Source organism: Cryptomeria japonica, chromosome 5 (genome assembly GCF_030272615.1).
Source record: "Cryptomeria japonica chromosome 5, Sugi_1.0, whole genome shotgun sequence".
Lineage (NCBI taxonomy): Eukaryota > Viridiplantae > Streptophyta > Pinopsida > Cupressales > Cupressaceae > Cryptomeria > Cryptomeria japonica.
The window spans coordinates 775,893,305-775,919,163 of NC_081409.1; positions in this window are offsets into that span (position 1 = coordinate 775,893,305).

The following is a 25,859-nucleotide window of genomic DNA, read 5'->3' on the forward strand; positions in this document are numbered from 1 at the left end:
CTTCTCCACCAGGCGATGAGGGAGAAGGTGTCAACTAGAGTTTTTCTTTTTGTAGCTAGGATTATTATTTTTTGCAGACACACCCATTTTATGTAGCCGATAGATTCTTTCTCCGATGGGAGTTTGTACATGTCATTTGGACATCATTTTGTACTCTTAGACTTGATACAATATATACGAGATCCAATTTGACTTCATTGTACTTGTGTTGATTTGCTTATGAGATGTTTTCTATATGCTTTATTCTACATGTATGCATTTCTTTTCAATATGAATGTATGTAATGCAGATGAAATATGGATGTCTATTTTTCTTTCTTTTCATATGCAAATAAATGATGTTAATGAGTAATGCAATTTTTTCATTCTTCTATGCAATAAGATGAATGCAAATGAATGATAGTGAATGTATGAATCTATATAAGATGCTCATGTATGCAACTAACATCTCAAAAAACAAGTACACGATCAGAGAAATGATGAAAAGAGACCACTTAGCTAAGAAATGATGATGCTTCAAACTCTCATTCAGAAGATAAAGAGATGATTGTTACTATACTGAAATCACTCTAAATTCACAAGATGTAGAACGAAATGCAAAATGATATGCAAAATGTGACCTAAATCTAGTCACTGGATTTTGAAAAGCTTGATTTTTCATAATTGAGCATTTTAACAATTATAGCAGGCAGAATAGAGTTCATTTATTTTCATGTGCAATAGTAATTATCTTGTCTGTAATGACCCTTTTTTTGTTCATATCCTTGGATAGATTTTTGTAGGGACCTGGATTGCACAATAAAGAAATTCCCTCAAAACAGACAAAGAAATGATGGGAACCTCCCTGTAGCATTCAAATAAGTGGAGTCGAGGTATGTGAGGTGATTTCACCTTAATGTGAAGGATCTTATCACAGACACCCAACTGATTAGATGTTTTCAGATCATCGAAATCATTCCTACAAGCAGAAAACAAGAAAATATCATGCCTCCAATCCTTGCTCCTCTTGGTCACAATAGACTTCCTCGAGTTACTCAGAGGGATAATAATCAAAAACCAATATAAAAGACAACACACAAAAAAACTTTTCATGCATAGCTCAAACTGTTTAGTGATTGTTTTCTGTTATGTTGTTTTGCTTGTGTATTCAGTGATAAAACTATTCAGTAGTTAGGAGACAGGTGAGAGACTCGGAGTGAATGACCAGGTATTACTGACATAAAGATGACTTGGTTGATACTTCTTAGGACATGTAAATTGATCAGTCGATTACCCTAAGACTAGGTCAGTGATTGGTTTCAAGCCACGAGGGTTTTAACAGAACTAGATTGTCACGAAAGTGACTAAAAGATATGTACAAGTGAAAGAAAAGATGAATGAAAGTGAGAATGCCAATGTTGTGTTGATAGATGGAGCGCTTGAGTACAAGAGGCACCTGTTTGCCAGGTTTTCACCTGCTTGGCAAAGCTTCATTTTTTTTTTAGGACTTTTTCTGAATTTTAGGATTTCTTCAAGACTTTTTCTGATTTTGAGGATTTCTTCAGGACTTTTTCTGATTTTTATGATTTCTTCAGGATTTTTTATGATTTTTTAATGTTTGCCCTCAGTGTCTAGCAAGGCAAAAGGAATTTTGAGTACATGAATGGATAAGCGAATGATGCTGGATGCTTTCAAGGACTATCTCACAACATTAATCCAAGCATAAGGTCTAGATATAGCAATGTAAAACAAAGATTTTAGCGATGTAAAGCAAGGATTTTAGTGATGTAAAGCAAGGATATAGCGTAATGAAGCCATATGGTCCAAATAAGTGGCCATGTCAAGAGGTTTGTGGAAAACATGTTTTTGCATTTTGTCCATAGTGATGATCAAGATCTAGATAGGGGACAAATAGGATAATCAAGATGAAAGGTGGTAATGAAGGATGTAAGCGAGCAATGGATAGGAGCTAAGGGGTCTGGATCAAGTGCAATATATAGGACATACAAAACCTGTAAAGATCCTTGACCTTGTCAAGATCAAAGCTGTAAAAGGGATATGAATGTAGATAGAGCGAATGAGGGATAATGGAGGATGAAGGATAATGGAGGAAGAAGGATAATATATGGATGTACATGGATTGAACTTGCCCCCAATGGAAAGTTCAAAAGGATAATGGATTACACATGATGCCCGTTTGCCAGGTTTTCATCATGGTACTTGCCCAAGGCGCCACAAGAAGTGGTTTTCACTCATGGACGAAATTATTTCTCTTTACTTTTTTTTTCTGATTTTTTTTTTCCATTTTTTTATCATTTTTTTTGGAAGATAATGGAGGCATGATAGGGGATGGAAGAAGGACCCCAACGTCTCGCTTCTTTGGATGGTACCCTTAGAATATGAGTTGCAATAGACCATGGCTATGAAGGTATGCTCAAAGATGTTGGCAGGATAATGAAATGAAACTAGGGCAAGGATTTATGCAAAGGATTGGATAAGAGGGATGGAAGGGTGAAAAAGAGGTATTGGATAATAGATGGGATGTTGGAAGAATTGTGTATGGCTAGATGGAAATGTTGGAAAGATCAACATTGGCACACACCTTGAGGGATGGTGGACATATGGAAGAGAAGTGAATCATAGATTTTGAGATTTGGATGAAGGAATGGTTATAGATTTTGGGGTATAAGAACCCAAAATGGATGAAGGAGGTGATGGAGGAATAGACTTGGAAGGTTTGGATGGAGGAACAACAATTTTAGATGCCAGTTTTGATTTTTCTTTAGACTATTGTGCTTCAAGAAGCCACTTAGGGATCCACATGGTTTTTGATTTTTCATGCTTTTGTAGTTCCTTAGAGCATATTGCTTGTACAAGTGCCTTAGGAACCCATATAACTTTTGACTTTTCTTCTTTCTTTGTTGGCCTTTGTGGCATTTTGTATTTTTCTTTTCCTTTTTGGATCATATTTTGCTTTGTTTTGACATGTCGATTAGATGGGACATGTTGATCCTTGAATACATGTGGATTGCTTGACTTATGACTTTTATGCTTGGCATCCAAATTGCTTGGAGGGAGATACCTGGATATATAGGAATGATATGGAGTTCTTTTAGATGGATGGAAGGTACTCAAAGATTTGTGCCTTTGTTGATCCTACATAAGGGATAGAGGGATATAGGGACCTAGAATGGATGGAAGCGATGAAGGGGAAGGCGTGTATTTGGATTTAACTGGATAAATGCAAGATTTATGAGAGATACCAACATCTTGAGAAATGTCCTTGAGGCCATGACCTTTAACACTTTCTTTAATATGGAGGGATTCTTGCTTGTGGAGATCTACCCCTTTGCCTTTATAAATATTTTGACTTGTAGGATACATTTTGCTTTGGAAAGAAGGCATGAATCCATTATGAGATGGAGGTGGAATGTAAGGAATGATAGGATCACTAAGGAGATTTGTAGGCATGATGGATCCTTGAGCTGAACATGGAGGATTATGACAATGAGATGAAGGGATACTTTGATCTGACATGGAAGAGGACCACTGGATAGAGTAGGAGGGGTGTTTGACTCTTCATTTTGAATAGGATCATTTGAAAAGGTGGAAGAGGCATCATGATCTTGCTTAGGAAGTGGATGAGGAATGGGATTTGGAAGGATGCTTTGATCTTGAGATGGAAGGGGGTCATCTTGGAATAAATAGAAAGGAATAAGGGGATCATCATGGTATTCTAGTGAAATAGGATCTTTTTCAATCATTAGATGGGATTGAGGAGTTTTGGTGTCTTGATTTTGATTTATGATAGGACTTGTTTCTTCATTTTTTAGATTATCCTCTTGACATAGAATCACTTCTAAAGAAGGGGTAGGATTGCTCATAGGTGTAGGGGATTCTTGGAAGATTTCCATATTTTGGCATGATGGGGAAGCATTTTGAGTGGGACTCTCTGGAGTGGGTACGTTTGGAATTGAAGTGTATGATGGCATAGGATCTAGGATTTTTAAATCTTTAGAGGAACTTGTATTAGTATTGGGATTAACTTGGATTTCCATAGGAGATAGCCCTTGAAGGTAAACATGAGAAGTTTCATTATTTGAAGGAGATGAAGACATCATGGAAGGGATGGAGGCTACATATGGAGCCTTGCTAGACATAGGTTTATGATTTTGATCATGATTATAAGTAGTTCCTTCTTTTTCTTTAGGTGAGTCATTAGGATCTTCAATTTCAATGACACCATCATCAAGGAGATATTGAATCTTATGTTTTAGTTCCATACACATTGAAGTCTTATGTTTGTTATGCCTATGATATGCACAATAACTATTCAAAACTATGCATCCCCATGTGGTCTTTTTAGGCAATATGATAAGATTTTTCTTAAGAAGCTCTTCCAAAGCTTTCTCAATAGATTGCCCCAAAGGTGTAAACTGTCTATCTAGGGAATAGATTTCTTTTTGTCTTGGTGAAGGTGTTTTGTGATCTTGTATGAGATTTGGTCTTTGATTGCCAATTATTTGTTGGTATTCTCTTGTCAAATTGCATAATTGTTTTAGCATTCCTTGAAGTTTCTCACACTTGATATCATATATTTGTTTTTAAAATGGAGTCATTGATTTATTTTGTTGGATTTCCATATCATATATTTCTTCCTTGATATCTTGAAGCATTTGAGCAAAGGTAGTCATGGGAATTGGAGCTAAGGTATCCATGAGATTCTTAATTTTGTCAAAAAAATTTAGAAGAGCTTTTGGTTTGAACATGCATTTACAACCGACAGGACCAAGAGCTAGATGTGTTGCAAAAGTCAAGATCAAATTGTAGCTAGTAGTTCGTTTAACATAGTGATTGAGTGAAGTAACTAAGATCTGGTCTAGTTTCAGGAATGATCTATCCTGTGTAAGATGTTATCTAAGTTAACTTAGGTTTGATAAGATGTTGTTTGAACTAGCTTAAAGATGATCGACAAAATCGTGCAACTCAATGATAGGGGTACACTATCAAGGTTGTTTATGCTCAAGAGGATGATGACCAGTTTTAGGCTTGTTGTAGACTATTTTAGGAAATTTTGACTATTTTGACTGACAAGATCAGGAATTCGTATGATAGAGGATTGGACAGAGATGAGATTCTGACAGACAAAGTTTCAATGATTGACGACTACTAGTTTTTGATAAGGACTGATGTTTCAATAACTCATGATGACCAATTTTTGATAAGGACTGATGTTTATCACTGAATTGTTTGATATTGTTTCATTTGTTTTCTCTAGTTTCAGTATTTCATTTTCAGTTTCAGGGATGAAAACACAGAAAACATGCAAGATATATAATAATTCAATCACAGCATGCTAACCCTATGGAATTTGGCTTAGAGAAGAACACCTTTGCTTGCTGACTTGGGTACACACCCAATAGCTAATCAGAATATGGCCACTGAGTCTCACGCAATGGATTCTCAATGCTATATTAGCCGACTCCAAATGTTAATGGGGGCACGATATGGCAAGTGTCTTGGGAGAGTTACTATCTCTCTTGCACAAAGATTATCAAGCTTTCAGAGGTGAATCAAGTAGCTTCTATCTTATAGTTCTTAGTCAAGAATTCCATTTGAAATTACCCCTTGAAGTCACATAAGCATGATTGAGGCCTATATCCCAACAAGGTACCAAAACAAGATGTAGTCACATAAACGTGATTGAGACCGCGAGGACCTACAAAATGCTCGATATGAGAGATCTCAAAGAGAAAACTCAAATAATCCCATCCTCTGAGACTTTAATCACCAGAGGCCTATTTATTATAGTGAGTTGGAATGCTCAGGTCCAACTGTACTCACTTGGGTCATTCTCACAAGGTGATTACTTTTTCCCACTGTGACAAGCCCGCTAAAGGTACACAAATCTCAAAACTTAGAAAAAGCTTCAAGGGTCTAGATTTATGATTGTCTATAAAAGACAAGAGCATACTCTCCTACCTCTTAGATTTTTCTGAAAACACAAAAGACAAATTTATTCTTTAACTAGATAGCAATTTAAGTGCCTTAGAAAATACTAAATGAATACACAATGTTTAGTCGATTCTCCTTAGGCAACGTGCAAAACCAATATGTCAATAGTCATTTTCTTCTTGATTATTTGGCAGGCATATGTTTGATTGATAGATTCTTTGACAAGTGTCCTACAAACATTAAAAGCCCAAAATTAGCTGCCAAAATAACATTAAAAAAATCATCAAAAGAAAATTCTATCATGCAAACTGTAAATTAAACTAATCTAACAAGAATTTCCATTTTTATGACTATCCTAGTTATGATAGTTTCCATAGTACTGCACTCTGTCATTTATAACTTTTTAACCAGAGATGATTTGGAAAATCACTTCATTAGAAATGTGGAAAACTTGGTTTTATAGAATATATTAAACTTTGGGTTAGAGCCAACAGTTCAATAAAAAGTTATGCCCTCCGAACAAAGACCATTTTTGACTGTCACAAAAGAATAAGTAAAATGGTAGTATTGCACTCTATCATTTATAAATTTTCAACTAGAGATAATTTGGACAATCGCTTTAGTGGACCTGTAGAAACTTGGTCTTAAACAACATATAAAAAATTAGATTAGATCCAACAGTTAAATAAAAAGGCATTCCTTCCAAACCGAGACCATTTTTGACTGTCATAGAAGAACAAGCAAAAAGAAAAATTTATATTTTCAAATTTAACACATGTTTATTAGTTATAAAAACCAAACATTAAATTTGTTCAAGAAACATTAGAAATATTGTAGTTGTGGGTTTGAGCCCCATGGTGGGCGCGAAAAATGTGTGTGTGAAAAGTGAACTTGTATCTATATCTGGAATACACAACACTTCAATTAAGTCATTACATGCATGGTTAGACAGATATAAACGTGAATAATAAAACCATAACAAAGTGACGCATTGCCTTCTAGTAGATGCGAGTTTAGATTTTTCTCAGATTGCTAAGCTATCCAATGACTAGACAACACCTAAACGAAGGATTTAATCTATATGAGCACGAATTCAAGCTAGATGGATGCAAGATTAATCTAACAAGATTTAAGCAATATATGAAAAAAATGATCTAAATATGTATGCAATGAACCTAGAGCAAAAACATCATAATAACAATATATTCTCTAGGATTTTTTTGAATGAGAGATGAGAGCCTGAATTTATAGAAAATTCAAAAAGAAACCAAAGGCTGAGATCAAATGATGATGAGCAGTCAAGATTTTCCAAGAGGAAGCACAATTCAGGTGAATTGATGTGATTGGATGCTTTTCTCAGTTTTAAAGGAAATTGAACTAAAATTAAGATAAAATCAGGAAAAAATTGATTTATTCTCCATTTCATTCAATTTTAAGATTTAATTGTTTTAATTGCTTTCTCTGAGATTTCTCAAATTTTAATTTGTTTTTCAAGATTATCTCCAATTGATTTCTTTTCTCAATTTTTAATTCTTTGTTGGTCAATTAATTGTTTTTTTTATTTATTTCCATTTTTGAAGATTTGTGTTCATAATTTCTAAGTCCTCTTTCTTGATTTGTTTCATTTTTTGAAGATTTATGGCAAATTGATTTATTTAATTAAATGTGCTAGGATATTTAATTAAAATAAATAAGATAATTATTTAAAATGATTTACTTGGAATGATCAATTAATTAAATATATATTTAATTAATATTGAGTGATTAATTTGCCATGTGACATTTGATGATTAAAGAATTAATTGTGTGCTCAAGATTTATTTAATTGCCTTTGGTTAGGACCTTGGCGATGTTGTCAAGATTAGGGGCCCATGGTTTAAATGACCATTTTTAGGGTATTATAGTCGAACGATAGAAGAATGGAACAACTGACAACAAGAGATATTGGGTTTTATAATAAAGGGCTCCCACAACCCAAACAATAGCCTAAAACCAAAAAGAAACTAGAGAAAACTCCATCCTAGACTCACAGAACCAAAAAAAATCTAGATTTACACTTTGCATTAGTCTTATGATAACACAGAGTCATATCAAAAGAGGGATTTGAATGTTTTTCTTTCTTACCCTTAATCGTAATCCACCCTTCTTCGACCAACACAACCTTACCCTGCCAAACCACACGATCACAACCAACCTGTGAATGGAAGCTAGTAGAGTGACCATCCACCAAAAAAGAAGCATCAACACCAAACCCAAAATCAAGTGAGGCAATGAAACTGGAGCGACTTGGTTTGGCCTTCAAGACATCATCACAGGGAGAAGTTGCCTGAGGAACAATCTACACACTGGGCATAATAGGCAAACTAGCACCAGCGGCCCCACCATTGGAGCCTTCTCTTTTATGTTAAAGTTGTATCTTAAAGAATTTTTTTATTCTCATCATCATTTGGTCTCTTATAGTCTTCTCTATAAGTGTGATTAGAATCATAATATACAATTCTACCAGAAGGAAAAAAAAATTAGAGGTAACTTACCTTTGTATTCTCCAATACATCATTGCAATATTCTCACAAAGTTTTCTTCAACTTCATCTATATCTCCACTACTTTCTGGATCAACATGTCTTGAAACATTAAATTTTTCGTCTTTCTTTTCTCTTTTCTCTTCCTCCATTTCTACAATTTTAAAAGCTACTAACATACTAATAAGTTAATCAATCATAACTTAAATCATTTCTCCCTTATATAGCACACCTTGTAGGTTTGTAGGATTTAGGAAAAGTTAGCAAGATCTTATGAAAAACATCACATTCATCAAAATATCCACTAGCAGTTCTAATACCATTGGAAATATCAGTCACTCTATTAATATAGTTCCCAACACCTTCATCTTCAAGCATTCTCAGATACTCATACTTCTTCTTGAGATTCATCATTCTATCCTATTTTGTCTTTGGATCTCCTTCATATGCCAAACATAGCTTGTTCCACATAGATTTAACTTCTTTCAATCCTTTTATCCTTCTAAACACTAAATCACTTATACATCTAAAAAATATAGCTCTAGCCTTCACATTAGTCTCCTTCAACTTTATCTCATTTGAAGTTTGAGCACCACCCGCCAGAGGTGTATATTTGGTCTAAATTATTTCTCAAATTTCATTCTTCAATGTCTCCAAATGGGATTCTATTCTCTCCTTCTAGTATGGAAAGTTTGTACTATCAAAGATTGAAACTTTGTGATGCACATCCTGTGGCATATTAGATCTACCTCAAGCGGTTAAGCTTACTCAAGAGGAACCTTTCTCTGATATCAATTGTTGAACCCAAGGTAGGACTGAGAGGGGGGTGAATGAGTCCAAACAAAAAATAATACAACACATAAACAATTAATCAACAACGTATATCCAACACATGAACACCAATATTTTCTACGTGGAAAACTCAAATAGGGAAAACCCACAGTGAGCACCTACCCACAAAAATATATCCACTATGTCTATCAAATTATAAAAAGAGCTCACTACTCTAGACTTTCAAACCAAGGCTAACTACTATTGGGGCAAGACACAAAAGAAGACTTGCAAACCTGAAGCTAAGTGCAACAAGGAAAGATACAAAAATGACATAAAAAGAAGAAACTCTTGATCATGAATCTATCCTTGAACTCTGCATCAAGTGAACAACATCAACAGATAAATCTTATACCTCAACTACCAACACTTTGTCTCATATCTTTGTCACAATCTCAACACAGCTTGCATATCATTCAAACACAACTCTTATGCTCTTCTCTTCATCGAACCTCACTGATTATCTTCACATCACAGATCTGCTCTCCACACCTCATCTCTCTCTCTCAATTAATTCACATTCATCCTTATATACAAGATAGATCATCAAATCTTGAACGAAGTCGACCTGAACTAAAATAAACCTTATGGACCAAAATACATCTTCCAACAATCAATTCACCAATCTGCAATCACCAGAATATAAAAAATATCATATCAACATGCTACGAATCCATACAACCAATTAACAGTCAAAATATATCCTCTAATTCAAATACTCTAATCTAGATCTCCACACACTACAGTGAGACCACAGAGCACATCAAACAATCTTCCAAAAAACATATCCGAACGTAAGGATAGGCATAACATATAATATCACAACCAACTATGAATAATGCCACAATACCTGGAGAACACAATAATATTTCTAGACCACATAGCTATCATATCCATAATACAAAAACTATATCCAAAGAAGATAACAATAACAAACAACATTAGCAACACTTTTTGAACCCGGACACTTCTAGAACAATCAATAGAACAACTGCATCACCAACACAACAAGATATCTCTGCACCACAAACATTCTAGACCAACACCAATCTAGAACAACAAGTTTGACATAAATGGAAACCACAACAACACATACTTCCAACAATATAATAATGATTATTTTTTCATGATTTTTTCTATAATTTATGAAATTTGAAAGATAAAGTTTGTGTGATTGAGTTTTTTGTAATAATTGATAATCCATTCTCAAATTGTTGATTGTTGATTGTTGATATACACCGGTTTTAGAGTAGGGTTTACTTTGCAAAAAGAAAAACTATATTGAAAAAGCATGAAGCACAAAGGGTGTGGTGGAGGAAGACTAGCATGAGGAGAAGATAATACAGTAGTTGTGAAGATGTTGAGAGGAATAACAATATGACTCAAAGACATTGAAACATAACAATGAAGAGAAGTAACTATAGAGGATGTTAGTGAGTATGAGGAAGAAGTACCAAAACCTGCAAAAGTATGAGGAAATGTGCAAGAGGATATATTCCTCCAAGTGGTATCAAAATCGTGTAGTAAACCAAGGATGGATCGACCAGATTATAGTGAGAGATTGAACCCAAAATAATTCATTGATTGGTTGTAGGGATTAATAAAATAATTTAATTTGAAATCCATTGAACATAGGAAAAAGATAAGTTATTCTTGCAAAAGGTTTAAAGGGCATGCATCTTGATCATGCGATCAAATACGAATTGAAAGATAGGGTAAAGGAAAGGAGAAGATCAAGTCATGGGATAAGTTAACCAAGATGAAGGCAAAGTTATTACCAATAATACACTACTTTGCTCAAGAAATTAAAAAATTTAAAATTTAAAGAGTCAAGTTTCATGGATTATGTAGAGGAATTATATTAGATCAACATTCAAGTTGAAAATTTTGAATATGATGAGGAAAAATTAGCAAGATATGTGGATAGCTTGCAGGTTTCTATCCAAGGTGAGTTAAGTTTTATCATGGTAAGGATTTTGGAAGAGGCCCATCAATAAGTAGTCAAGTAAGAAAATAGAGTAATCTTAGAGGAATAGGTAGGCTTGAAGAGGAAAAGGAAGAGGACAAGTAAATACTAGAAGAGGGTAGCCACTAAAAGGAGAGACAAGATGGTCAAAAAACTAATTATGGCTTCAATAGGATAAGAAGAGGATATATTCAAAGAGGAAGAGGTGAAACTTCAATGGAAAGAGGAGAATATGAAAAGGAAAAGTATTTTTAGGAGTTTGTTTTAATTGTGGAAAGGTTGGTCATAGGGCATTTGAGTACCCTCAAATGAAACAAGAAGATGGGAAAACTAAAATGAGAAGGAAATTTACCACAAAAGATGAAGAGGAGAATTCATTTAAAAGACAAAAAGACGGAGAACACCATATGTTGAAAAGAGTGATTTGGAAAGTAGAAAATAGAAAGTAAGTAGCTACATATAGGAGTTTGTTTAAGACTATTTGTTAGTCAAAAGGTAAGTGTTACGTCATGATTATGGACAACAGTAGAACAAATAAATTGGTGGCACAAGAAATGGTTGAAAAGTTAAATTTGGAGAAGACAAAACATGCATACCCCTACATGGTTACTTAGTCGCAAAAGGGTTATCAATTGTTGGTGAATGACTAATGCTTGGCAAGTTTTTTAGATTGGTAATTGTAAGGATTAAATCATGTGTGATGTGATTCCTATGGATGCTTGCTATATTCTTCTAGGTAGGCCATAGTAATATTATAGAAAGGAAACCAATGATGGTGAATAAAATACTTATACAATAACCAAAGAAAAAAAAGTGTTATATGACACTATTTTCAAAGAGAAATAGAAAGTAGAGGGCATTGATACACGGGTGTGTGAAATACTTGAAAAATAGTTTCTAAAAGAAATAAATATGGAGATATGTTATGATATGATCTATAATAAAAAAATAAGATAGTGAAGAAGAAAAACAATAAGAAATACCTATAGAAATCAAGGAAATATTGCAAGAATCATGTCACTATCTGATGAAGGATCTTCTAGATGGGCTACCACCTATGAGAAGTGTCAGCCATGGTATGTATTTAATACTAGTAGAAAATTTTCCAAATAAAGAAGCATATAGAATGAGTCCCAAGGAGAATTAAGAGATAAACAAACAACTGCAATTGTTGTTAAACAAAGTTTGGATAAGGGAAATTCTAAGCCCATGTGTAGTACTAGTAGTTTTAACATCAATGAAGGATGGAAAATGGTGTATATGCATAGATTCTAGATCCATTAGAAAAATAAAAATCAAATATAGGTTCCCATTTCCTTTCATAGATGAGTTGATGGATTGCTTAAATGGTGCTAATTACTTCACCAAAATTGAGCTATAGAGTGGATATCATAAAATAAGAATTAGGGAAGGGGATGAATAGAAGACTGTATTTAAAACAAGGGAAGGGTTGTATGAGTGTCTTGTCATGCCTTTTTTCCTCACAAAATCTCCAAGTAAATTCATGAGATTGACGAATCAAGTGCTCAAACCATTCCTCAATAAGTTTTTATTTGTTTATTTAAATGATATCTTAGTATCTACTAAGAAGGAAGAACATTTAAAATATGTGATGGTTATTTACAAAAAATAAGGGAAAAAAAGTGATTGTTAAACCTCAAAAAATGTACCTTTATGAAGGAAGATATAGTATAATGGGATTCATAATTTCAAAAGAAGGCTTATGGACAGATATTGAAATGGTTAAGGTACTCTTAAATTGGTCACACCTAGAGGCGTGTTTAACACAAGAAGTTTTCATGGTTATAAAATTTTCTACAATAATTTTATCAAAAAAATTAGTAGAATTTGTGCTCTTATTACTATTACAATGAAAGGAGAAAGAAGAGAGTTCAATTGGACAACTCAAATAGAGAGAAGCTTTATCATTTTGAAGGAGAAACTAACTGAATAGATCATATTACCTTTACAAGATTTCAACAAAGTGTTCTAAATTGATTGTGATGCAAGTAGGACAATCATATGAGGAGTATTGAGTCAAGAAAGAATACCTATAGCTTAGTTAAGTGAGAAGATAAATAAAGATAAGAGTAAGTATTCAGTTTATTATCATGAGGTATATTCTATTGTCTAGTAACTCAAGAAATGGAGACACTATTTGGTACCTAAGGAGTTTATTCTCTACACTGACCATCATGCCTTGAAATATACCAATACTCAAGGTAAGTTAATTCAAAGGCATATGAAGTGGGTTGATTTTATTCAAAATTATTTATTTTTTATTAAACATGGGAGTGGGAAGTCAAATCAAGTAGCTAATACATTGAGTAGAAGAATTTTTTTTATGAAAAAAATGCAAGTGTAGTAGGTTTTGATTCAATGGAAGAAATGTGTGAAAATGATCAAGATTTTGGTAAAGCATGGGAAAATTGCAATTTTCCAATTGAGAAAGATAGAACCAAGTGGCAGGAGTACTTCATTCAAGAATATTTTTTGTTTAAGGGAAAAAAATATGCATTCTAAGAGGATCAATCAGAGACAATTTAATTTGTGAGAATCATGGTGGAATTTTTGGTAGACATTTTTGATGGAAAACAATGGACCATTGAGAAGGGGGTGAATCGGTGGTAATCAAGAAATTCAACTTATCAAAATGATTTAAAATATAATCACATAAAGCAATAAGCTATGAGTATATATATTAAACTAGTCAACACAAATGTATAAGAGGCAAACCCATAACACAAGATATACGAGGAAAACCATAGTGCTCAAAACCTCGGTTAGAAATGTTGTTGGAGTCTACTGCTCCAATCTAGCCTCACAAGTAAATTTGATTACAATATTTAGGGCACCAACCCAAGGAGTACCAACCCCTAAATTTTATGGAAACCAACCCAAAGGAGAACCTACCCCTAGCTTAATGGGCACCAATCCAAAGGAGCACCAACCCCTGATGTGAGCACCAACTCAGATGAAATACAATGAACAAAATACAGTTTGAGTACCTTCTTGCAAATGAGATTTTGAAACTCACAAATATTCTTCTCTTTAGATTGAACTAACTCTTGTCTAATCTCTGATCTTAGACTTCAATCTTAGCTCTTTTCTCTCTATCTTCTACCTTCTATCCTCTCCTCTTTCTATGCAACCAACTCTCTACTTTCTACTTGGCTCAATACTCCTTCTTTGCCTCTTACAGTGTATATAACCCATTATGTTATATACCTCATCTCTGCACTCTCTGATATTTAATCTCTACACTCCACCTTTGTGATCTTCTCTTTCTTCTCTCTTCTCTGACTCTCAGCTCCCACTTAATTCCTCTTCACCTTGTCATTAATTTGCATGCAATATTTTTTGTAAGGTTATTGACTGCTTTGTTATTGTGTTATGCGTACCTACATAAATCACTTTTTTGAGCCCTCTTCTTTTCTCTTTTCTGTATCTCTATTTTGTAGAGCTTCTACTCACACCTTTGTTGGCATGTTGGCATAACTGATGGTGATGATGGTGTACTAGTAAAGGGTTGTTGGTGATGATATATTGATAGACTGTTGGTGATGATATAATATGATACTTGATGATCAGTTATTTGTGTTGTCATTGATGGAAACCATGTGTGTTTATGTTTTGGTATGCCATCTAAGTTATCTAAGTCTATCAGTTAAGCCTAACCGATAGTGGATTGAAATGGATTGAGTTGGAAAGCAAAATTGCCAAATGATAGTGAACCTGTAAGAAAGAACATAGAAGGAGATGGTTGCGGTAGTGATCCATGTTGAGTTAGGTGTTGCAGTTTGGAATGTTTGCTTATAACATTGTAATGAGTATATTAATAGAACCACATCATTTTTGGATAACTGGAAGTCATGTTTGTAATTGACTATTGTTTTTTAGTGTAGGGTTTGATAACCGGTAGCAAGATCTTTTAACTGGTGACGTTTTCTGGTTTGGCGGTGATTCTTTTCATGTTCATAAGTTTATGATGATGTGTCAAAAATTCGTGTGAAGAGATAAGATGCTATTTTGGCATGTACAAGGAGCGCATTTATTGGGAAACAATGAAGTGCTTAGCATAATATGCTAAGGATTTCACAACTAATCAGATCGATGTGTGGTGATGAGCTATGATAATTCAATGACTTTAATTATCTTAAAACTTGTTGTAATGATCTGTAATATGTTTTCGCAGATTGTTTTGCCATTCTTGATGAAATTTAAATTTATTTTCAAAGTTGCTAGGGTTATGTAACCAACCTAATTGTAAAGGTTACTTAGGTCAACTTCTAGTAAATTTATTGTGTCAATGATCAAAGAAGTCTGTGTGTGTGTGTGTCAAACTAGTTTGTAATGTTTGCATGAGAGAAGTAGATTGGAGTTGACAAGGATTTGTAATAGAAAGCTATGAAGTGATAAGTCTAGATCATTTATCTATTTTTTCCTAATAGTTGCAGCAGCATTAAAATCCCTTAACCGGGTACGTCTTAACAAGCCTGATCTTGTAAATCCCTTCTCTAGGTGACTCATTAATTTGGGTTTAAATACTTTAGCAAAGTTACTCCTAATAGGGTAAAGCTCCTAACAAGGCTAAGTTGTAAAATTCCTTGACCAAGTGACTCCTAACAAGATCTTCTCTTAACTGGGCATTGTTGTAAAGCTTCTAACTGGGCTAGGCTCTTAACAGGGCACATTCTGAAAGAGTGCAAATTTTGTGGGTACGAATTCCCATCGTGGTTTTTCCCATTTGGGTTTCCACGTGAAAAATTCTTGTGTTCATGTTTTGGTTGGATTTTTGAGTTTTTCATTTGATGTCTTTACTGTATTTTCTTAATGATGAATTCTTAAGTTTCTATCGGTAATGTTTTGGTAAAACTGATTTGGAGATTGTTTGATCAGCTACGAGTACTGGTTATGAACTATTTTGTGAAGTATTTTATAGATTGGTGAAAGATTGTAGTTTATCCTTATTACTAATTCACCCCCTTCTCAGTAATAACCGGATCCTCACAACAACAATTGGTATCAGAGAATTATGTCCTCTTTGTGCAGAAGCTTAAACGCTTGAGAAAAATATCCAAGGAAGATGATGAAGAAAGAGGGTCCCAAATTCACTAAGAACGCCTACAGAATATGGAGTGATAGAATGAAGATATATATCAAAGGCATTGGTGCTTATTTTTGGAAGCATGTTATTAGTAAGTATGTACCTCCTACTGGTCCTCTTACTGTAGATTAGCTTAAGTAGTAGCAAGAAAACATTCAAGCACTTAAAGCCATAGTAAGTTCTCTTTATGATATTGAAAATATTGATGTCCATGATTTAGAGATTGCTTTTTAAGTTTGGGAGAAGTTAGAATTAATCTATGGTGGTGATAGGCATGTTCAAAAGGCTAAAGAAGAGAATCTTAGAGGAAAGTTTGATGATATGAGAATGATGGAAGGAGAAAACATTACTCAGTATGGATAGAGGATTAAAGAGGTTGTCAGTGGAATCAAAAGTGTTGGTCATACTATAGAAGAATACATTGTTGTGAGTAAGATGCTTAGAATTCTATTGCTTGCCTATGCAATTAGAGTGTTTCCTATTCAAGGGTTGAGGTCAGTTACTAAGGACAAGGTTACTATTAATTATTTGATTGGTAAGCTCATTGCTTTTGAGTTAAATAGCTTTGATAATAGTGTAGCTAAGACAAAATCTTCTTTTAAAGCATCTATATCTAGTGTACCGGTGAGAAAAGGGAAAGATGTTTGTCATAGTCATGAATGCAGGTCAAGTCATCATGGTGGTAGCAAAGAAGATGTGGATGATGAAGGTAATCTGATGGAATTTGAAATCTTATTGGCTAAAAGACTTCCTAGAGGCACTGGTAAGTACAAAGGTAAGTTGCCTCTCAAATGTTTCTCTTGTAACAAGATAAGACATATAGATGCAAAGTGTCCTAATAGTGATCAAAAGGAAAAGTTTAGAAAATATAAGGGAAAAAGAAAGAAACAATGCTATGTTGCAATTGATCAAGGAGTCACTGATGAAGAATTTGAGGATGAAGACAATGAGGAGATTGTTTTTGTTTCTATTAAAGAAGATCTGTCTGATAAGAAGGCTTTAGTATCTCACATTGACAACAGTTATGAATGGATTATTGACTCTAGTTGCTCACACCACATGATCGATGATGAAAACAAGTTTCTTTCTCTTGAAGAATTTGATGGTGTTGTAGTGAGATTTGAAAACAATTCACCTTGTATGGTATAAGATAAAGGTTATATCTCTTTGAATGGTAAAAGAAATGTTGATGATATATATTGGGTTGAAGGTTTAAAACCTAACTTGTTGAGTGTTGGTCAGTTGAATGACAAAGGCTATCATCTTGAGTTTAAGAGTGGAGTGTGTAGGATCTTAGGATACAAAGGAGAATTAATTACTACTGGTAAGCAAACTACAGGTAACTTATTCCATTTGACTGCTAATATAAATAGTTGATTGGTTGCTAAGCTTGAAGGAAGTTGGTTATGGCATAGAAGGTTTTTTCATGTGAACTTTGATAATGTGGTTAAGGTTAGGAAATATAGTATGGTGAGAGGTGTGTCACACCTTGTTAAACCAAAAAATGTGTTGTGTAAAGAATGACAGTTGGGTAAGATGACTACATCTTCTTTTAAGAGTAAATCTATTTCTTCTCAACATATTCTAGACTTTGTGCACACTGACTTGTGTGGTCCCATGAGGACTAGAAGTTTTTATAGTGATAGGTATTTCATGTTGTTTACTGATGATTTTTATAGAATGATGAGGGTTACTTCTTTGAAGGAAAATTTAGAAGCTTTTTACAAATTCAAGGCATTCAAAGCCTTATTAGAAAAGGAAACTCATAAGAATCTTAAGTGTCTGAGATCGGACAGGGGTGGAGAGTTTACATCAGATGAGTTTGTGAGATATTGTGATGAAAATGGAATAAAGAGGCAATTGTTTGCACCTAGGACACCACAACAAAATGGTATTGCTGAAAGGATAAACAGAATAGTTGTTGAAGAAATAAGGACTGTGCTAATACAGGGAGATGTACCAAAGATGTTTTGGAGAGAAGAAGTCAACACTATTGTTTACACATTGAACTAGATACTTGTGAATAATGGTAATGATAAAACACCCTATGAGTTATGGTACTGTAAAATTCCTAATGTTAGTTATTTTAAATTTTTTGGTAGCAAATGTTTCATAAAAAGAGATGATTATACTGGTAAATTTGATGCTAAGAGTGATGAAGGAACATTCCTTGGCTACTCCACTAAGAGAAAAGCTTTCAAGTGTTACAAAAAAAGGATAAAGAAGATTTTGGAGAGTGTGAATGTAAAATTTGATTCATTCCTTGATAAAACTGATGATACCACTAAATCTGATCCAGCAGATGATGAACAAAAACTTGTGTTTATTAAACCAGAAGTGCAGAAAAATGTTGAGGAGAACAGTGGTATGGAAGAAGCTCAACCGGTAGAAGATGAACAAGATGAAGAACAAGAAGAAGTTATTGCACGAGAATAGGTAATTCCTAGGTATGTAAAATTAAGTCATTCTGAAGATCATATCATAGGTGACAAGAATGCTGGAGTGCAAACTAGAACAAAACTCAGAGAAAGCTCTTGCTTGATTTCCATAGTTGAACCAAAGACAGTTAGAGAAACTCTTAAGGATGATGACTGGTTAAATGCAATGAATGAAGAACTTTATCAGATTGATAAAAACAACACCTGGTCACTTGTTCCTAGACTTGATGATAAAAATGTTATTGGTACAAAATGGGTATTTAGAAACAAGTTGAATGAAGAAGGAGAAGTTGTTAGAAACAAAGAAAGACTAGTTTGAAAAGGGTATGCACAAGAAGAAGGTGAATATTATGGAGAGACCTTTGCACCAATTGCTAGGCTTGAAGGTTTTAGAATGCTACTTGCATTTTCAACTTTTAAAGGTTTCAAAGTTTATCAAATGGATGCAAAGTATTTTTGAAGAAGAGGTGTATATTGAACAACCAGATGGGTTTGCATTGTCAAAAGATAAGGATATGGTATGCAAACTGCATAAGGCTCTATATGGATTAAAGTAAACACCAAGGGCATGGTTTGAATGAATTCATGCACATTTGATAAAGATAGGATTTCAAAGAACCAGTGAGGACAACAATATTTATTTGAAGAGTAAAGGAGACAAGATGTTGATTGCAAAAGTATTTGTTGATGCCATTATAATTGGTAGAAATGATGATATGTTTATGACTTTTATAGATAAGATGAAGAAAGAGTTTGAGATGTCTCTTATAGGTGAGAAAAAATTTCATTGGATTGTAGGTCCAATAGATGGAAGGTGGCAATTTTACCTATCAGTCTAAGTATGTGAAAGAAGTGTTAAAGACCTTTGGAATGGAAGACTGTAAACTGGTTGGAACACCTATGGTTGCAGGTTATAGATTGTCAAAAGAAGATGATTCACCCTTAGTAGATGAGAAGGAATACAAATCTATGATTGGAAAACTTCATTATGTTGTTGATAGTAGACCGGATTTTGCCCATGCAGTTGGTTTAGTAGCAAGATTTCAGAAGAGTGTTGGCAAATGCACACTCTAATGAGATATTGTAGGTGATTGAAGGTTTTGTCATTGATGGCAACCTTACAATCCTATGACACTAGCAAGACAATTTACTGGCACCGGCAAAGATAGACTCTACACCAGTATAGAGACCAACAGTAGTAAAAGGAAGCATATCGGCACAAAAGCCGACAGGAATTTTGTTTTGTAATATATTTTGTTAATTATTGTAAAATCATTGTAAGCCAACTTGGCAAGTTGTAAAATGACTCATATATATAAGAGATCATTGTAGAACATTTTGTAGTAGATGGAAGAAAATAAATAGGTGAAATAAGGCAGACCTACTATGTGAATTATAGGTTAAGGGTTTATGTATGAAGCAGAGCTATAAACCGGTACTGGATCTAGCATAGTAGATGCTATTTTGAAGCAGTACAAGACAATGGATTGATATAATCCATTTTGTAAGTTAGTGAGACTTCCCATTTTATAATTGAGCAGTGAGCTCTAGGCACTTGGCCTTCCTGCATGTGCAAGCCTCTCTTGTAGCAGTAGTATTCTCTTATTGGCCAGTAAGTGAATACTGTGGGTCACGAATCCCACCGAGGTTTTTCCCACACCGGGTTTTCTCGTTAAACTACTATTTTATGGTGTGTTTTTTATGTGGTTGTTGTTATCTCTATTTATTGCATTATTTCTTGTTTACCGTTATACATTATTGATATGCTTTACATGTTTTAAGTTAAGAAAATCACTTAACCTGTTAGATATTGATTCACCCCACCCTCTCAGTATCTGTGGGAATCCTAATAATTGGTATCAGAGCTTGGTCCTCTATTTTCAGAAGCCTAACAACTTAAGGAAGATCTTGACACCGGTAGAGATCGAAAACTTGATGAAGCAATTAGAAGTAGCTCTCTCAGACTATGATGCAGAAAAAATGAAAAATATCAAACTTGAAGATGATCTAAAAGCTGCATAGGATATTATTCAAGCACTTCAAGAAAATCTTACCATTGCAAGGAACAAGAGAAGAGAAATTTGTGAGAAAATGCAAAATGACAATGATGAAAAGGAAACTCTTAGTGATCTGATGAATAAGCCGAAACAAGAAAACATGACAACAAAGAATGAGATGCAGGATATGACTATGAGATTTTGTAAAGAAATTGAAGATAGAAAGAAGATTGAAGAAGACTTGACTAGATGACTGAATGATGCTGCAAATGAAAACACAAGACTTAGTTATGAAAATGATATGTTGAAGACAGATCTGATGCATGCACAGAATGACTCAAATGAACTCATGAGACAAAAAGGTATCTTGGAAGGAGAACTAGCTACTGCAAATCAACACAAAGAAAAATTCAAGAAAAGCTCAGAAGAACTTGGTGACTTGTTGAAGAATCAGAAACCTAATGGTGACACTAATGGTCTTGGCTTTGAAACTGGTGAAAGCTCTGGTACTGCAAACACATAGGATCAAGGCAAACCGGTAAGACAACCTACTGCTTATAAATTTAATGGCAAATGCTTTAACTGTAACAAGTATGTTCATAGAGAAAATCAATGTAGATCTAGAAATTATCAAAATACCAATACACCTGCCGGTCAATGTTCAAAATGCAACAAAGTTGGTCATAATTCAGAGAATTGTAGAATGAATGTAAGATGTTATGTTTGTGGAAGATTTGGACACTTATCTAATCAATGTAGAACACAAACCAGCATAGGATATGGAAAAGCTATTTAGAAAAATAATGTGACTTGTTATGCCTGTAAGAAGATTGGACATATTGCTAAATTTTGTAGAAGCAAGTCCTCACCAGTAAATAACAAAGGTCCTAGTTTGAAAGGTAAAGAAAAAGTTGAAGAAGTAAAGCAGGAATACTCAAAACAATGGATCAAGAAATCAAATCTAAATGGTGATAGGAACACTCCTCCATCAACAAAACAGAGTAACACTCCACCAGTAGGAGACTCTTTATCCAATTGAAGAAAATTCCCTTGAGGATTTAGCAATCAAATGTGAAACATGCTATTATTCCCTTGATTGATGGTGAGAAGTTGAAATTACTTCTCTATCGACAGATAAGTTAAGTCATTACTTAACCGGCAAGAATTAAATGTGGTGGTTGGAAAAATTAACATTATAAATCAAGTGTTTTGGCTCCAATTTTATTTCACCGAGGATTCAAACCTTCGAAGAGCATGGAAATTCCAGAGCAAAGGCATTTGGAGCAAAGAAGTGAAGCAATTCAGCAAGCAATCATTCCTAAGGCAAATAAAGGTATTTATAATCATGGCTTCTTCATCTGTTCCTAAATTCATATCAAACCCTACTCTAGTCAAAGTGATTAAATGCCCTAGACCTGTATTTTAGTTAGTTCCCAAAATTGCTAAGAATGATGATAATGTTGGTGCATTTTCTCAAATCCCCAAAGGAGTAGTTTTTGTTGATGACCCTAGAATGTACATACATTGTCACATAGAAGAATTAGGTGATGAAGAAATCAAGAGCATGTATAAGACTGTAATTTGTGACAATTCCGATAATGTTAAACCTAAACACAAGATAGTGGAAACCCTAGGTTTCACTGAAATTCTCAGTATTTTGGATTTCCCTAAGGATGTTATAAAGATACTTCTAAGAAGGGTACATGGTGCATTCTTCTGGTTAGACTCAGTTCATAAAATTGAAAATGAGGCAGTAAAAGCTATGACAGGGTTACCTTCCACTAGTAACAGACCTGATAAGACAAAGAAGTGTTGGCATATGCACACTCCAATGTGACATTGTATGTGATTGAAGGTTTTGTCATTGATGGCAACCTTGCAATCCTATGGCACCAGCAAGACATTATACCGGCAAAGTATAACACAGGGAAGATAGTGCACCGGCACCGACACAAAAGAAAACATGTATATCGGCACAGAGGCCGACATGATTTTTGTTATGTAATATTTTGTTTATTATTGTAAGCCGACTTGGCAAATTGTAAAATGACTCTTGTATATAAAGGAGATCATTGTAGACATTTAAAAAATGATGTAAGGAGCATAAAAGAAAATTATTAGGTAGACCTAATGTTCGAATTATAGGTCAAGGGTATATGTAAAGAACAAAGCAAGAACTGGTACTGAATCTAGCATTGAAGATGCTATTGTAAAGTAGTACAAATCATTGGATTAGTATAATCCTTATTGTAAGTCAGTGTGACTTCCCATTGAGTAGTGAGCTCTAGGCAGTTGGCCTTCCTGCATGTCCAGGCCCTTATTGTAAGTAATATTCTCTTATTGGCCAGTGAGTGAATATTATGGGTCACAAATCCCATTGAGGTTTTTCCCACACTGGGTTTCCTCGTTAAACAACTTGTGTTATGGTGTACTTTTCATGTGGATACTCTTGATTCTGTTTATTGCATTATTTCTTGCATACCCGTACACTATTATATTATGTTCTGCATGTTTTAACTTAAGAAATTCTTATTGCTGGTTAGATACTAATTCACCCCCCCCCTCTTAATATGTCTGGGACCCCTAACAATTGGTATCAAAGCTTGGTCCTCTATTTTAGAAAGCCTAACAACTTGAGGAAGATCTTGACACCTGTAAAGATGGAAAATTTGATGAAGCAACTTAAAGGAGCTCTTACAAACTATGATGTAGAGAAATTGAAAAATATCAAATTAGAAGATGATTTAAGAGCAGCTCAGGATATCATTCAAGCACTTCAAGAAAATTTTACTATTGCAAGAAATAAGAGAAGAGAACTTTGTTGTCATGCCCAAACTTTTGGGCAAAACACAACCAACAATTTTTTTTAAATTTTTTTTAGCACTTAATTACATGCATTCATTTACTTAAATAGTTGTGACAACTTAACAGTTTGTTCTAAACGAAATATTAATTGATATTAAATACTAACATAACAATTATGATAACTTCTATTATCAAGCAGAGCAAATAATTTTCATGAGGGTGTTATTAAGTTCTCTCGAAAGTTCCTTTCTTTTCAGTTGCACTTTTTAGTACTTATTTGGATCCATTTCTACTAAACAGACATTAATATAATGACCGGGTTTGATATCAATTATTTACTAAATGTTAACACTATTGCTATTTCATTTCATTAATATTGCCTAATTGAGTAGATACAATTAAGGTGCCAAACATCATTAAGTTAATTAAATTGTCTGATGAAAGACTCCACTTGGGATAATAAGGTACACCTGACTTAGTCCCTTAATTTTTTTATAGAGAAATTTTATTACAATATCCTCTTAAATTATTTATTTTACTATATTGAATCATTCCATCTAATTATAAAAATAAAACCATTTTGATCTCTAAAATGAATGAGAATAATTTAAATCAAGTTTATATATTACTTTTTCCAACATCAACTATTTAATATTTTGCTTCTATTAATCCCATTACCCCTTGCTTTAATTTCAACCGATTGAACTTCTAAACTATGTTTATCCAAATATGATAATAATAATGTTGTAGAATATTTCATTATATTTTCCATTAAAAATCCCCTAAAAGGTTAACCTCCAAAATTAATTAGAATTTTAAGCATTTTTTAATTTATTTTTAAATATGCCCTCTTGATTATTTAAACATTTATAAAATATAAACACCTAATAAAATAATTAACTCTTCAATTTGTCCTATGCATTATATATAAATGCACATTTAACATTGATAAAAAGGAATTAAGGTTGGTAAATAAACTAATTAAATTCAGGACAATTTTTTTTTTTTTTTTTCACTATATATATATATATATATATAAAGTGAGGTTTATCCCCCTTTTAGTTAAACATACCTAAATTTACCATCATACCCATAAACCCCAATTCTATTTTAATCATTACAAAAAGCCTCTTTTATTTATTTATTTTTTTTTTTATAGATTTGTTTTTTTTTAAAAGATCTTGTTTTGTAATAATTTTTTTTTTATAAAATAAAGTTTTAAATAGTATTTTTTTTTTTTTTGCTTTATTTAAAAAGTGCAATTATATATTTTGATATATGAATATGTTGGTTTAAGTTTATATATATATATATATATATATATATATATATATATATATATATATATATATATATATATATATATATATATATATATATATATATATATATTTCAAACAAATAAGTTTATTATTAAGTAATCAATTCATTTAAACATTTAATATATATATAGATATATTGGACAATAAATTTATTTTTGTTTATATCTGAGAAATGAATTTTTTAAATATTCCATATAGGCATGAAAAGTTGTTTATATATATGTGGTGTCTAGGACAAAAGCCTTCTATGAAAAAGCTTTCTATGAAAAATATAAAATCTGAAACATATTTAGCAGATTGGATAATTTCTACAGATTTGAATCATTGAATTTATTTCCTTTTTACCAAAATCCTAGTTGCTAAAAGAAATAGATAGGTTATTTAAATATTGATTTACTATCGACATAATATAGTAAAAAGCAGAATTAAATCAGTTAGAATAGCAACTTTAGAATTTCTATTTATTTCATTTAATCTGTTTAACTATAGATTTTATTCTCTGTAACTAAACAAATGTCAGTATTTAATAGTTTTAACAGCAACTATATAAATGACCAATTTAATAAATTTAAGAGCAACTAGATAAATCTAAACTAAAATAAAACTTTAGGAATGACTATAATAAATCTGTTTTTTTATTTTATTTTCTGCAATAAACAAAATGACAGATTTAAATAAAACTAAATATGACATTTCCATGTATAGATCTAAATTTTAGATTTTATTTTATTTTCCAACCTACTACATGTAGGTAGATCTATTCCATTTCTTTTCTAATATCTTGATTTTAAATGCATAAAGGGAATCAATACATTTCTTTCTTTTCAAAGCATCCTATACACAACAAATATTTATTTCAAAACTAAAAACCAAAAATAATCATTTCTTTTCTGCAATATAACATAAATAAATATCACATATCTTTAAAACATATTCCCA